The sequence below is a fragment of the Neomonachus schauinslandi genome, chromosome 2 (assembly GCF_002201575.2).
Source record: "Neomonachus schauinslandi chromosome 2, ASM220157v2, whole genome shotgun sequence".
Classification (NCBI taxonomy): Eukaryota; Metazoa; Chordata; class Mammalia; order Carnivora; family Phocidae; genus Neomonachus; species Neomonachus schauinslandi.
Window position 1 is genome coordinate 57,791,107 of NC_058404.1, and position 12,183 is coordinate 57,803,289.

General features: G+C 41.9%; 1 pseudogene; it reads right to left on the reverse strand.

Annotated features, from left to right (window-relative positions):
- Window positions 1-8,493: 8,493 nt before the first annotated feature.
- LOC110588411 lies at window positions 8,494-10,073 on the reverse strand (annotated as a pseudogene).
- Window positions 10,074-12,183: the final 2,110 nt, after the last annotated feature.

The following is a 12,183-nucleotide window of genomic DNA, read 5'->3' on the forward strand; positions in this document are numbered from 1 at the left end:
TTCCCACCCCACCCCCCACTCCAGCAACCCTCAGTTTGTTTCCTGAGGTTAAGAATTCCTCATATCAGTGAGATCATATGATACATGTCTTTCTCTGTTTGACTTATTTCACTCAACATAATACCCTCCAGTTCCATCCACGTCGTTGCAAATGGCAAGATCTCATTCCTTTTGATGGCTGCATAATATTCCATTGTATATATATACCACATCTGCTTTATCCAGTCATCTGTCGATGGACATCTTGGCTCTTTCCACAGTTTGGCTATTGTGGACATTGCTGCTATAAACATCGGGGTGCACGTACCCCTTCGGATCCCTACATTTGTATCTTTGGGGTAAATACCCAGTAGTGCAATTGCTGGATCATAGGGTAGCTCTATTTTCAACTTTTTGAGGAACCTCCATACAGTTTTCCAGAGTGGCTGCACCAGCTTGCATTCCCACCAACAGTGTAGGAGGGTTCCCCTTTCTCCGCATCCCCGCCAACATCTGTCATTTCCTGACTTGTTAATTTTAGCCATTCTGACTGGTGTGAGGTGGTATCTCATTGAGGTTTTGATTTGGATTTCCCTGATGCCGAGCGATATTGAGCACTTTTTCATGTGTCTGTTGGCCATTTGGATGTCTTCTTTGGAAAAATGTCTGTTCATGTCTTCTGCCCATTTCTTGATTGGATTCTTTGTTCTTTGGGTGTTGAGTTTGATAAGTTCTTTATAGATTTTGGATACTAGCCCTTTATCTGATATGTCATTTGCAAATATCTTCTCCCATTCTGTCGGTTGTCTTTTGGTTTTGTTGACTGTTTCCTTTGCTTTGCAAAAGCTTTTTATCTTGATGAAGTCCCAATAGGTCATTTTTGCCCTTGCTTCCCTTGCCTTTGGCGATGTGTCTAGGAAGAAGTTGCTTCGGCTGAGGTCGAGGAGGTTGCTGCCTGTGTTCTCCTTTAGGATGTTGATGGACTCCTGTCTCACATTGAGGTCTTTCAACCATTTGGAGTCTTTTTTGTGTGTGGTGTAAGGAAATGGTCCAGTTTCATTCTTCTGCATGTGGCTATCCAATTTTCCCAACACCATTTGTTGAAGAGACTGTCTTTGTTCCATTGGACATTCTTTCCTGCTTTGTCAAAGATGAGTTGACCATAGAGTTGAGGGTCCATTTCTGGGCTCTCTATTCTGTTCCACTGATCTATGTGTCTGTTTTTGTGCCAGTACCATGCTGTCTTAATGATGACAGCTTTGTAATAGAGCTGGAAGTCCGGAATTGTGATGCCGCTGGCTTTGCTTTTCTTTTTCAACATTCCTCTGGCTATTTGGGGTCTTTTCTGGTTCCATACAAATTTTAGGATTATTTGTTCCATTTCTTTGAAAAAAGTGGATGGTATTTTGATGGGGATTGCATTGAATGTGTAGATTGCTCTAGGTAGCATTGACATCTTCACAATATTTGTTCTTCCAATCCATGAGCATGGAACGTTTTTCCATTTCTTTGTGTCTTCCTCAATTTCTTTCATGAGTGTTTTATAGTTTTCTGAGTACAGATCCTTTGTCTCTTTGGTTAGATTTATTCCTAGGTATCTTATGGTTTTGGGTCCAATTGTAAATGAGATCGACTCCTTAATTTCTCTTTCTTCTGTCTTGTTGTTGGTGTATAGGAATGCCACTGACTTCTGTGCATTGATTTTATATCCTGCCACTTTACTGAATTCCTGTATGAGTTCTAGCAGTTTTGGGGTGGAGTCTTTTGGGTTTTCCACATAAAGTAAGCTGATAACAACTTTTATAGAATTTCTACTTTTATACTTTTACTTCTCCCTCATATTTTAGGCTATTGCTGTTACAATTTACATATTTTTATATTGTGTAACTAATAGATTATTGCACTTATGGTTATTTTTACAATATTCATTTTTCATTTTTTTAAACTACAGTTGTCAGTGAATTATGTACCACCATTATTACATAATCTTGTACTATATGTTTATGTAGTTATCATTACCAATGAGTTTTATGCTGACTTTTTTATGTTTTTAAGAAGCTAATTAGCATCATTTTACTTCAACTCAAAGAACTTTTAGCTTATCTTGTAAGGTAGATCTAGTGGTAATGAACTCCCTCAGGTTTTGTTTATTTATAAAAATCTTTATCTCTCCTTCATTTCTAAAGAACAGCTTCCTTGGATACAGTATTCTTGGTTGACAGATATTTTCTTTCAATATTTTTAATATATCATCCCATTCTCTCCTGCACTGAAGTGTTTCTGTTAAGAAATCTGCCGATAATTTATGGGGGTTCCCCCATAGGTAATTTTTGTTTTCTCCTGCTGTTTTTAAATTTGTTTGACTTTGACAATGTAATCACACTGTGTCTTAGTGTAGCCCAATTTAGGTTCAACCTATTTGGGGACTTTGGGCCTCATAGATCTGTACGTCCATTTCTCTTCCCAGGTTGGGGAAGTTTTCAGCCATTAACAGTTTAAATATAGTATCTTAATGTCCCTTTCATCTTCTCCTTCTGGTGTTCCTATAATGTGACTATTGTTTCTTTACATTGTGTCTTATAATTCTCACAGGCTTTCTTTACTCTTTTTTTATTCTTTTTTTCTTTTTGTTCCTTGGAGTGGATAATTTTTAATTTTCTATCTTCTAGGTCACTAGCTTTTTTTTTTTCCCCTGCCTGGTCAAGTCTGCTTTTGAAACTCTATTGAATTATTCAGCTTAATTACTACATTTTTCAACTCTAGGATTTCTCTCTCTCTCTGTGTGTGTGTGTGTGTGTGTGGCTTCTACTGCTTTGTTGAATTTCTCATATCATTCATGTAGTGTTCTAATTTCATTTAGTTGTCTATTTTCTTGTAGTTCACTAAGCTTCTTTAAGAGGATTATTTTACATTCTAACAGTTGATCTTCATTTCTTTTAGATCAATTTTAGAACTTTATTAGTTTCCTTTGGTGGTATCATACTTACCTGGCTTTTGTTTTATACCTTACATTTGTATTTGCTCATCAGGTTTCTCCTCCACATATTTTAGATTTGCTGAAAAGGCAGAGACAGATCTTCCCCAGCCAGTTCATGTCTGACAGTAATGTTTGTGGCAGATGGGGCCTGTTTTGGGAGGAGGCAACTATTTTGAGAGGATGCAACTGTTTAAGATGGAGGTCAAGGATGGGTGGGTGTGCCACTGGCTGAAAACAGTTGAATGTGTCTTGGTTCCCTACTCAAGTGAGGCTGTAGGATGGGCTATAAGGTTGTGTGGATTTTCTGGTCAGACTTACTAGGTAATTGGGACTAGGTACTATACACAGTAGTAGGTGGAGAAATGAATTAGCTTTCCTACCCTGACAGGGACTCAGGGTCTGAATGTGTTTTTTTGTAGATCCATATCACGTAAGAGTGTGCACTGAATTCCCTGGTCAGGTGAGACCAGTAGTTTTATTCTATAGATAAGGAAAGCAATGAACTGTGCATTCTGTTCAAATGCCCATGTAGGCAGAGCTGTTGGATTGGCTATACAACATCCCTTTTTCTCCAGTTAGTTTTCCTGTTCTGGCAGGCTGGAGGCTATATTCAGCAATGAGCAGGGCTCTGAATTAGTTTCCCTGCCCAGACAGTCGGAGCAGCAGTTCTAATGCCATTAAAGCTCTTTGTTTGTTATCTTAACTCAAGCTGACCCATGCCTTAAATTTCCTGGCCAAACAGATTCACTGCTTTGCTCTGCAAACTATTGGCTTGCTGCCCTTCTCTTGGCACAAATGCCATTAGGCAACACAGCTTCCAGGTGTTCCCACCAGCCCTTCTGATCAGATTGGATTGGGAGCCACAGCAGTTTGGAATATGTCTTAGCATTTCTAGCATTTCTCCCACCCCCCTAAACATGGCAATGAACAATCTATTCTCCATTACTATAAGTCTGGTGATTTTAGATTCCACATATAAGTGAGATCATGCATTATTTGTCTCTTGTGGTCAGACTTATTTATTTAACATAATGCCATCAAAGTTCATCCATCTTGTTGCAAATAGAAAATTTCCTTGTTTATGTTAGAATAATCCATTTGTGTGTGTGTGTGTGTGTGTGTGTGTATAATACAGATCAGCAGGCATAAAAATTTGGCTATGGAATTTGGGTTACACAAGTTACAGCAGCAGGTGCAATAGCATTACAAAGTGCAGGGTTTATTAATGCACTTATAACTGAGTTGTGGGCCAATCTGGAATGTGGAAGAGATAATGTTAGAGTAACCCATCCCACATCTACTCCAGGGGATCCTATTGACTGAAAACCACCAAAAGTCTTTTCTAGGATTGGTGAACTTATTACATTTATGAGTTTGTAGGCAATCAAGATCTTCCTGATAAAGCAGAATATTCTTTTTGTGAAGTCTCACCATATGTTATTGATATTATTGACTTAAAACTTTGAACTCAGAAGCTAAGATCTGTTCTTTATTCAACTATGAACAACTACACATCTTTGGTCTAAGTGTCCCAATCATCTTCTACATGCTGCCAAGTAATTTGCTATGTTTACAACATCAGCATTAAGACAAAGAAAATGGCCAAATCACTTTCTGAGGAAAAGTTTGTATTTTATTTTTTGTGCTTTTTAACAAGTTTTTCTTGGACAAGAAATTTATTTCATTGTAAAAAAAGCACACAGTTCCTTTATCCATTCACCCATCAATACTCACTTAGGTTGTTTCCATGTCTTGGCTATTTTATTTTATTTTTTTAAAAAGATTTATTTATTTGAGAGAGTGAGAATGAGAGAGAGAGAGTACATGAGAGGGGGGAGGGTTAGAGGGAGAAGCAGGCTCCTCGCCGAGCAGGGAGCCTGATGCGGGACTCGATCCAGGGACTCTAGGATCATTACCCAAGCCGAAGGCAGTCGCTTAACCAACTGAGCCACCCAGGCGCCCCATGTCTTGGCTATTTTAAATAATGCTGTAATGAACATGAAGGTGCAGATATCTTTTCCAGATACTGTTTTCATTTCCTTCAGGTATATATCCCAAATTGGGATTGCTACATCATATGGAGTTCTGTTTTGATTTTTGAGGAACCTCCATATGGGTTTCCATAGTGGCTACAGTAATTTACATTTCCAACAGTGCATAAGGGTTCCCTTTTTCCACATCCTCCCCAGTATTTTCTATCTCATCTTTTTGATGACAGCCATTCCACCAGATGTGAGGTAACATTGCATTGTGGCTTTGATTTGCCTGTCCTGGATGATTAGTAATGTTATACATCTTTTCATGTACCAGTGGCCACTTGCATGACTTCATTGAAAAATGTATATTCAGTGTCTCTGCCCATTTTTAAATCAGGTTGCTTACCCTCTCCCCTTCCCCCTCTCCTCCTCTTTTCTTTTCTTTCTTTTTTTTTTTTTTTTTGCTATTGAGTTGTAGGAGTTATTTATATTTTGAATAACAACCCCTTATCAGATATATGATTTGCAGATATTTTCTTCTATTCTAAGTTGCCTTTTCATTTTGTTGATGGTTACCTTTGCTATGCAGAATTTTTTTAGTTTAAAGTAGTCTTATTTATTTTTGCTTTTAGTGTCAAATCTTAAAAAATCATTACCAAGGCTGATGTCAGGGAGCTTAGTCTCTTTTGACTTGATTTTTGTCTGTGGTATAAGATAGAGACCAAGTTTCATTCCTTTGCCTGTGGATGTCCAGTTTTCCCAACACTATTTATTGAGGAAACTATTATTTTCTCATTTATATTCTTGGCTATCATGTCATAAATTAATTGACCACATATATGAGTTTGTTTTATTCTGATCCATTCATTTATATGTCTGTTTTTATGCCAGCACCATACTTTTTTGATTACCATGGCTTTGTAATACAGTTTGAACTCAGAAAGCCTGATGCTTCTGCCTGATTTCTTTTTCTTGCATAATTGCTCTGTCTAGGACTTCCAGTACTCTGTTGACTAAAAGTTGTGAGAGTGGACACCCTGGTCTTGTTCCTAGACTTAGAGGAAAAGCTTTTAGCTTTTTACTCTTATTATGTTTGCTGGGAACTTCTCATATATGGCTTTTATCATGTTGAGGTATGTTCCTTCTATCCTTAATTTGTTGAGAGTTTTGATCATGGATGGAAGTTGAATTTTGTCAAATGCTTTTTCTGCATCTACTGAAATGATCATATAATTCTTTATCCTTCATTTTATTAATGTGCTTTATGTTGATTTATAGATGTTGAGTCATCTGTGAATCCACAGAATAAATTATATGTGATAATGGTATATAATCCTTTTTAACGTATTATTGAACTTGGTTTGCTAATGTTTTGTTGAGGATTTTTAGATCTATGATCATCAAGGATATTAGCCTGCAATTTTCTTTTTCATGGTGGTATTGTCTGGTTTTGGTATTATTGGCTTCATAAAGTGTTTCCTTTTCTATTTTTTTTTCTTTTTTTGGTTTGCATAGTCTGCACATTTAATCACTTTAAAACCTCTAACATTATCTCATGTCCATTAAATAGAACCAACAACGCTGGGCCTGTTTAAATTACAAAACAAAACAAAACACTGGGCACCAACACAATATCTTCTAGAATCAGCCAGTCTGGCCCCAAGGGTGGGGTGGGGGGGATGAGAGGAGAGAACACACCTGGGCAGGTGGCTGGGTGCCAGAAAGGGCTGGGGGGGATAAAGAAAAAGAGGCTCCCAGATGGGAGGGTACTGATTGTGCTAATGGGAGGGATGCAAAAGTCACATCAGAAGAGGAGGATTTAAGGCGCAGGCAAAAAAGGTCAATGCTTTCTCCACCTGGGTACCGTGTTGGAGGGGGCTCAGTGCCACTACCTCCCCACCCCTGGCACTTGGAGTACAGGTCCCCCATGAACCCTTCACACGATAAGGCCCATCTGAAACACAAATGATAGACTGCCCCCTCCCACTGTGATCTCCTTTCCAAGGGCTCACCTGGCTTGCCTGCCTGCCTCTTCAGGACTTGGGGCTCAGCTACTCCTCACTTCTCAGCAACATGCTGTACCCACCCACACCTAGTGGGGGGAACAGCAGAGTGGACAGTGGATGTGGGAAGGTCAGTGGTCCATCTCCTACCCCCACTAAAAATACAAAAGAAAAGGGGCACCTGGGTGGCTCAGTCTGTTAAGCATCTGACTCTTGATTTCAGCTCAGGTCGTGATCTCAGGGTCCTGGGATTGAGTCCTGCATCAGGCTCTGTGCTCAGTGGGAGTCTGCTTAAGAATTCTCTCCTTCCTCTGCCTCTCCCCCTGCTTGCTCTTTCTCTCTAAAATAAATAAATCTTTAAAAAATATTTTAAAAATCAGCGTCTAAAGTGAAATAATCACAAAGTGAAAATATATCCTCACACAACTCCTGTGATCCTCATACCATCCCTCCTTGCCACCCACCCAGGGGCTCTGGGACTGAATGCCCAGGCAGCCCTGGATTCAGAAAACGGGGACTTGGGCCCTGGAAGAAAGGGAGAGGGCCCAAGAAGGTAGGATAGTCAGGACACCAGCATGGGGCTTGGTCGGGCCAGCCAAATTCATTAGGCAGCCAGGTGGGCAAAGGGACAAATGCTCACATGCATACACATGTGTACCCTGAAAGCACCTGCTTTGCCTTGTCCTCCCTTTGATCACTGCTACCTCCTGAGGCGCACCAGACATGTGGTGCAGGATTGGGGATACTAAAGACCTGAAGAGGTAGCCTTCCTTCTCCTTCAAAATCCTCCTACGCCTCCCTCTCTGCTGCCTGGATGGGGGTGGGGGGACCATTAATGCTTTAGAGAGACAGAGAAGGGGCAAGAGCTGCAGCCCAAGTCAGGAATCCTGAAAGAGAAGGGCTGACCCTTTTCACTCCTCAGGGAACTCCGGCTGGCACCTGGACCTTGGAAAGCTGCCTTAAATGTCCCACTCTTTTCTCCACATGGAGGGGGCCCTGGAGATGGGGTGAGGCCCTCCCCCTACCCTCAGCTTCTCCTGGGACCCCACCTCAGGCAGTCAGGCAGTCCAAGGGTAGGATAGGAAGCAGTCTGTGCCCCTCTTGCCTCCCATCTGGGTTCCAAACCCAGTCCCAAGATAAAAAATATGTATATATATATACTTTGATGAATTAAAAAATGCCCAAAGAGGGGGATGGGCTTGAAGGGTCAGGCAGTAGGTGCTCATGGTCTATGAGAAAGGTGGCCCTCTTGCCCTGGCCCTCATCCTCTTCTGAGTCAGATGGTCACTCTTCCTGCCAGGCTTCAGGTGGAGGAAGCCTCTTGTAGAAGATGAGGCTACAGTCCACAGCATCCACCTTCATCCCCAGAAGCTGAGCTTGAGTGCAGCTGTCGGACCAGGAAGACAGTGATGAAAACCATCATGATGAAGGTGCAGCTGAAGCCAGCCACCACCTCAGGCAAATGTGAGGGCAGCAGCCCTGCTGTTTGCCCTTAGCCGGTACTCCACCTCCACCTCCAGGGGCAGCTGCTGCTTGGGGACTCAAGGCTGCTCTTACTCTACTGAGAGCACATCTGCTCCATGGGTTTAGGGAGGCATGGAGGGGGCAACGGAGGCAGTCCATGGGGGTTAGCCCTGGCATGTGGCAAACAAGGTGTGGCAGGGGGCACAGACGCTGACCCAGATGATCTCCACGTCTTTCTCAGTGCTATAGTGTGTATTGATGACTTGGAGATTGAAGCCTGTTGGGCAGTGCTGGACACAGCTCTTCTGGTGCAGGGAGAGGCCTTCCTGCACACCACACAGGCCTGGTTGGAAGTGAGGGTCTTGTAGTCGCTGCTCTCAGGAGGTGTGTGCAGACCCTCAGGGCCGTGACACAGCACAAGGGTGAGCTTAGTCAGTGTCCCACAGTTGGCTTTGCTGGTGTTTTCAGTCTCCAGGACCCACTGGCCAGAGGGGTCCTCATTCCAGGAATGGGTTATCATGAAGGCCCAGTTCTTAAATCCATCTGTGGAATAATTGTCTGACCTGGCAGCCAACAAGGTGGAGCAGGTGCCCATGGGGCTGCACAGGTGGATGACCAGGTTGCTATGGTGATTATAGACAGGGTGAGGCAGGACGGTGCATGCTCCAGTTGTGTGATATGGCTGAGCTCCCCCAGTCTTTTGCACCTCAGGCTGCTTCCTGATGTCCTTGGGCTCAGTGAAGATATCCCTGATGCGCTTCCTCTGGGGTACCACTGTCATCCTGTTCTAAGCCAGGTTCACTATAGCACCTGTGTCCAACAGCCTGTAGCCATATGAATGGCTCACTTTTTGGCCCACACCATTGGTGACCCAGTCATTAGCAATGAGGTAGGCTGGCTTTGAGGTCCCACCAGGCGAAGTCCTTTTTGGCTTCAAGATGAGAGTGATGGTGCCAGCTGCCAATGGGGCAGAGGCCTAGGTGCCCCTGTGAGACTCTGTATACTTCTGCTGCAAAGTCCCTAGTCATTGTAGACCATGCCTATGCCACAGATGCTGTTGTTGGTCACCTTAGTCTCCTGTCCTACACACCATGTGCCATGCCAGTTGTCATTCATCTGTGTGTACTGAGGCTGGGGGTCGGGGTCCTGGTCATTGACTTTGAAGCTGGCCCCAGGATCATAATTGCCTGGTAAGTCTGGGTGATTCTTCTTGATGCCATCATCCAGAATGGAGACCACAATGCCATACTCCTGTAGCCCTGAGCCCAGGCCTCCTTCATGTTGAGGTACCACTAGGTGATGCCAGACAAGTACCATGGCTGGGGAAACTTGGTGTCCCTGGGTTCCTAGTACACATCCCTTTTGGTCCAATGCTTTGCCACCTGCTGCTCCAGCCACTGTACTTGAGGCCCCCTCTACAAGCCACTGTGCTGCAGGTGGTGAGGCAACAGGGACTGCTTTGTCACCTCTCCATGCCAGAAGTGGTAATAGTTGCTGAGATCTGGCCCAGGATGAGGAAGCCATGCTTCTGTGCCAGGCTGACAGCTACCGCTAGGCCTCCTGGAAGGTCCACACAGGTGTTGGTGTAGACCTTCTTGCCAAGGGCATGGCCGCCAGCAGGACCAAGGCTCCTGCTACTGCTACCACCCATAACAAACAGGGCCTCAGCTCCATGGTGGGGGACAGGTGGCCAGGACCCCGGAGCCCCCAGCCTCCTTGACCTGGTCATAGTGCCTTGGCTTGCACGTGCATGCCTCCTCATTGTCTGTGGCCTCGGCGCTTACTGGCAGGACCATGGGACAGAGTAGAACAGGGCCGTGAGGAGAGGAGGAGGACTGCCAGCTCCAAGGGAGCCAGAGGTTAGGTGTAAGTTTTCCAGGTGGGTGCTGTGGTGGTTCATGTGTGTCTGGTGAAGCAGAGAGCCCTATTTCAGGGGGGCTTAGTGCCCTCCCTCACCAGAGAGCAGTGTCACCACAGGGAGGCTGGGTGGGTGGTTTCCACCCAGCCAGCTACCAGCGTAGAGTTTGCCCTGGGCTGGGACTCCAGCTCCATAGCGGGCTCCTCTTCTATTTTTTTGGAAGAGTTTTAGAAGAATTGGTGTTAATTCTTTTATGAAAGTATGATAGAATTTCCCAGAGAGGCCTCTGGTCCTGGACTTTATTGAGAGTTTTTTGATTACTGATTCAATTTCCTTTCTAGTAATCCATCTGTTCAGATTTCCTATTTCTTCATGGTTTAGTCTGAGTGGGTTTCATGTTTCTAGGAATTTGTCCATTTCTTGTAGATTGTCCAGTTTGTTAGCATGTAAGTGTGCCTAACAGTCCCTTATGATCATTTGATTATTTTGTGTATCAAATGATATACAGTAATGTCTCATTCATTTCTAATTTTATGTATTTTGATCTCTTTTTTTCTTAGCAAATCTAGCTAATGGCTTGCCTGTTTTGTTTGGATTAGCCCTTAGTCTCATTAATCTTTTCCATTATTTTTTGGTCTCTATTTCATTTATTTTCACTCTGACCTTTGTTTCCTTCTTTGTACTAAGATTTACTTTGTTCATTTTTTTCCAGTTCTTTGAGGTATAAAGTCAGATTGTTTATTCGAGCTTTTCGTTTTTTTTGTTTTTTTTTTTTTTTTTAAGTGTACCTGTATATCACTATGAATTTGCTGTAGAACTGCTTTTTCTGGATCTCATTAGTTTTGGAATGTTGTATCTCTATGTTTGTTTCAAGATTCTTTTTATTTCTCTTTTTACTTCTTCTTTGACTCATTGGTTGTTCAGTAACATGTTGTTTTGTCTCCATATATGTCAATGTCCAGGTTTTTTTTTTTTGTAACTGACTTCTAGTTTCATACCATTGTGGTTGGAAATGATGCTTGACATGATCTCTATCTTCTTAAATTTATTAATAATTGTTTTGTGACCTAACATATAATCTAGAAAATATTCCATGTACATTTGAGAAGAATGTGTGTTCTGCTGATTCTGGAAGGAATGTTTTATAAATATCTGTCATGTCCTTCTAATCTAATGTGTCATTTAAAGCCATTGTTTCCTTAGTGATTTTCTGTCCATTGTTGAAAGTGGGGTATTCTTCTATTATTGTATTGCTATTTATCACCTAAGATCTGTTAAATTTGCCTTATATATTTAGGTTCTCCTGTTTTCTGCGTCTCATGTTGATTTTTCTATTTGATTTTTAAATATTCTCTTTTCTAAAATCTTTTACATACTATGTACTAATATTTTCATAGATTTTGTTTTAAATATATTCTCTCAATTTAGAGTCTATAATTTTTGCATTGTACTCTGTTCCCTGAATTTGATAGTTATTGTCTAGTAATACTATCATAATCAAAATGTTGAAAATTTAAATTCCCTCCAAAGTTCCCTATAATTACTTTGCAATCAGTTTAACCCCAACCCCCAGCCCCTGGTAACCAGTGATGTTTTCAGTTTCTATAATTTTGCCTTTGGCAGAATGTCATATAAATGCAATCATGCAGTGTAAGTTTTGGGTCTGGTTTCTTTTACTTAACAAAATACATTTGAAATATACTTATGTTGTTACTTTTTCAATAGTTTTTCTTCCCTTATTTGTAAGTATTACTATCATACAAATGTTCCACAGTTGTGTACATATATACCAGTTGAAGGACATAAGGGTTGCTTTTATTTTTTGAGGAAATAAAGCTGCTGTGAACATTCAGTTGGGTTTTTGTATGAACGTGTTTTCATTTCTCCTGAAGAAATACCCAAGACTGGGATAGCTGGATTATATGG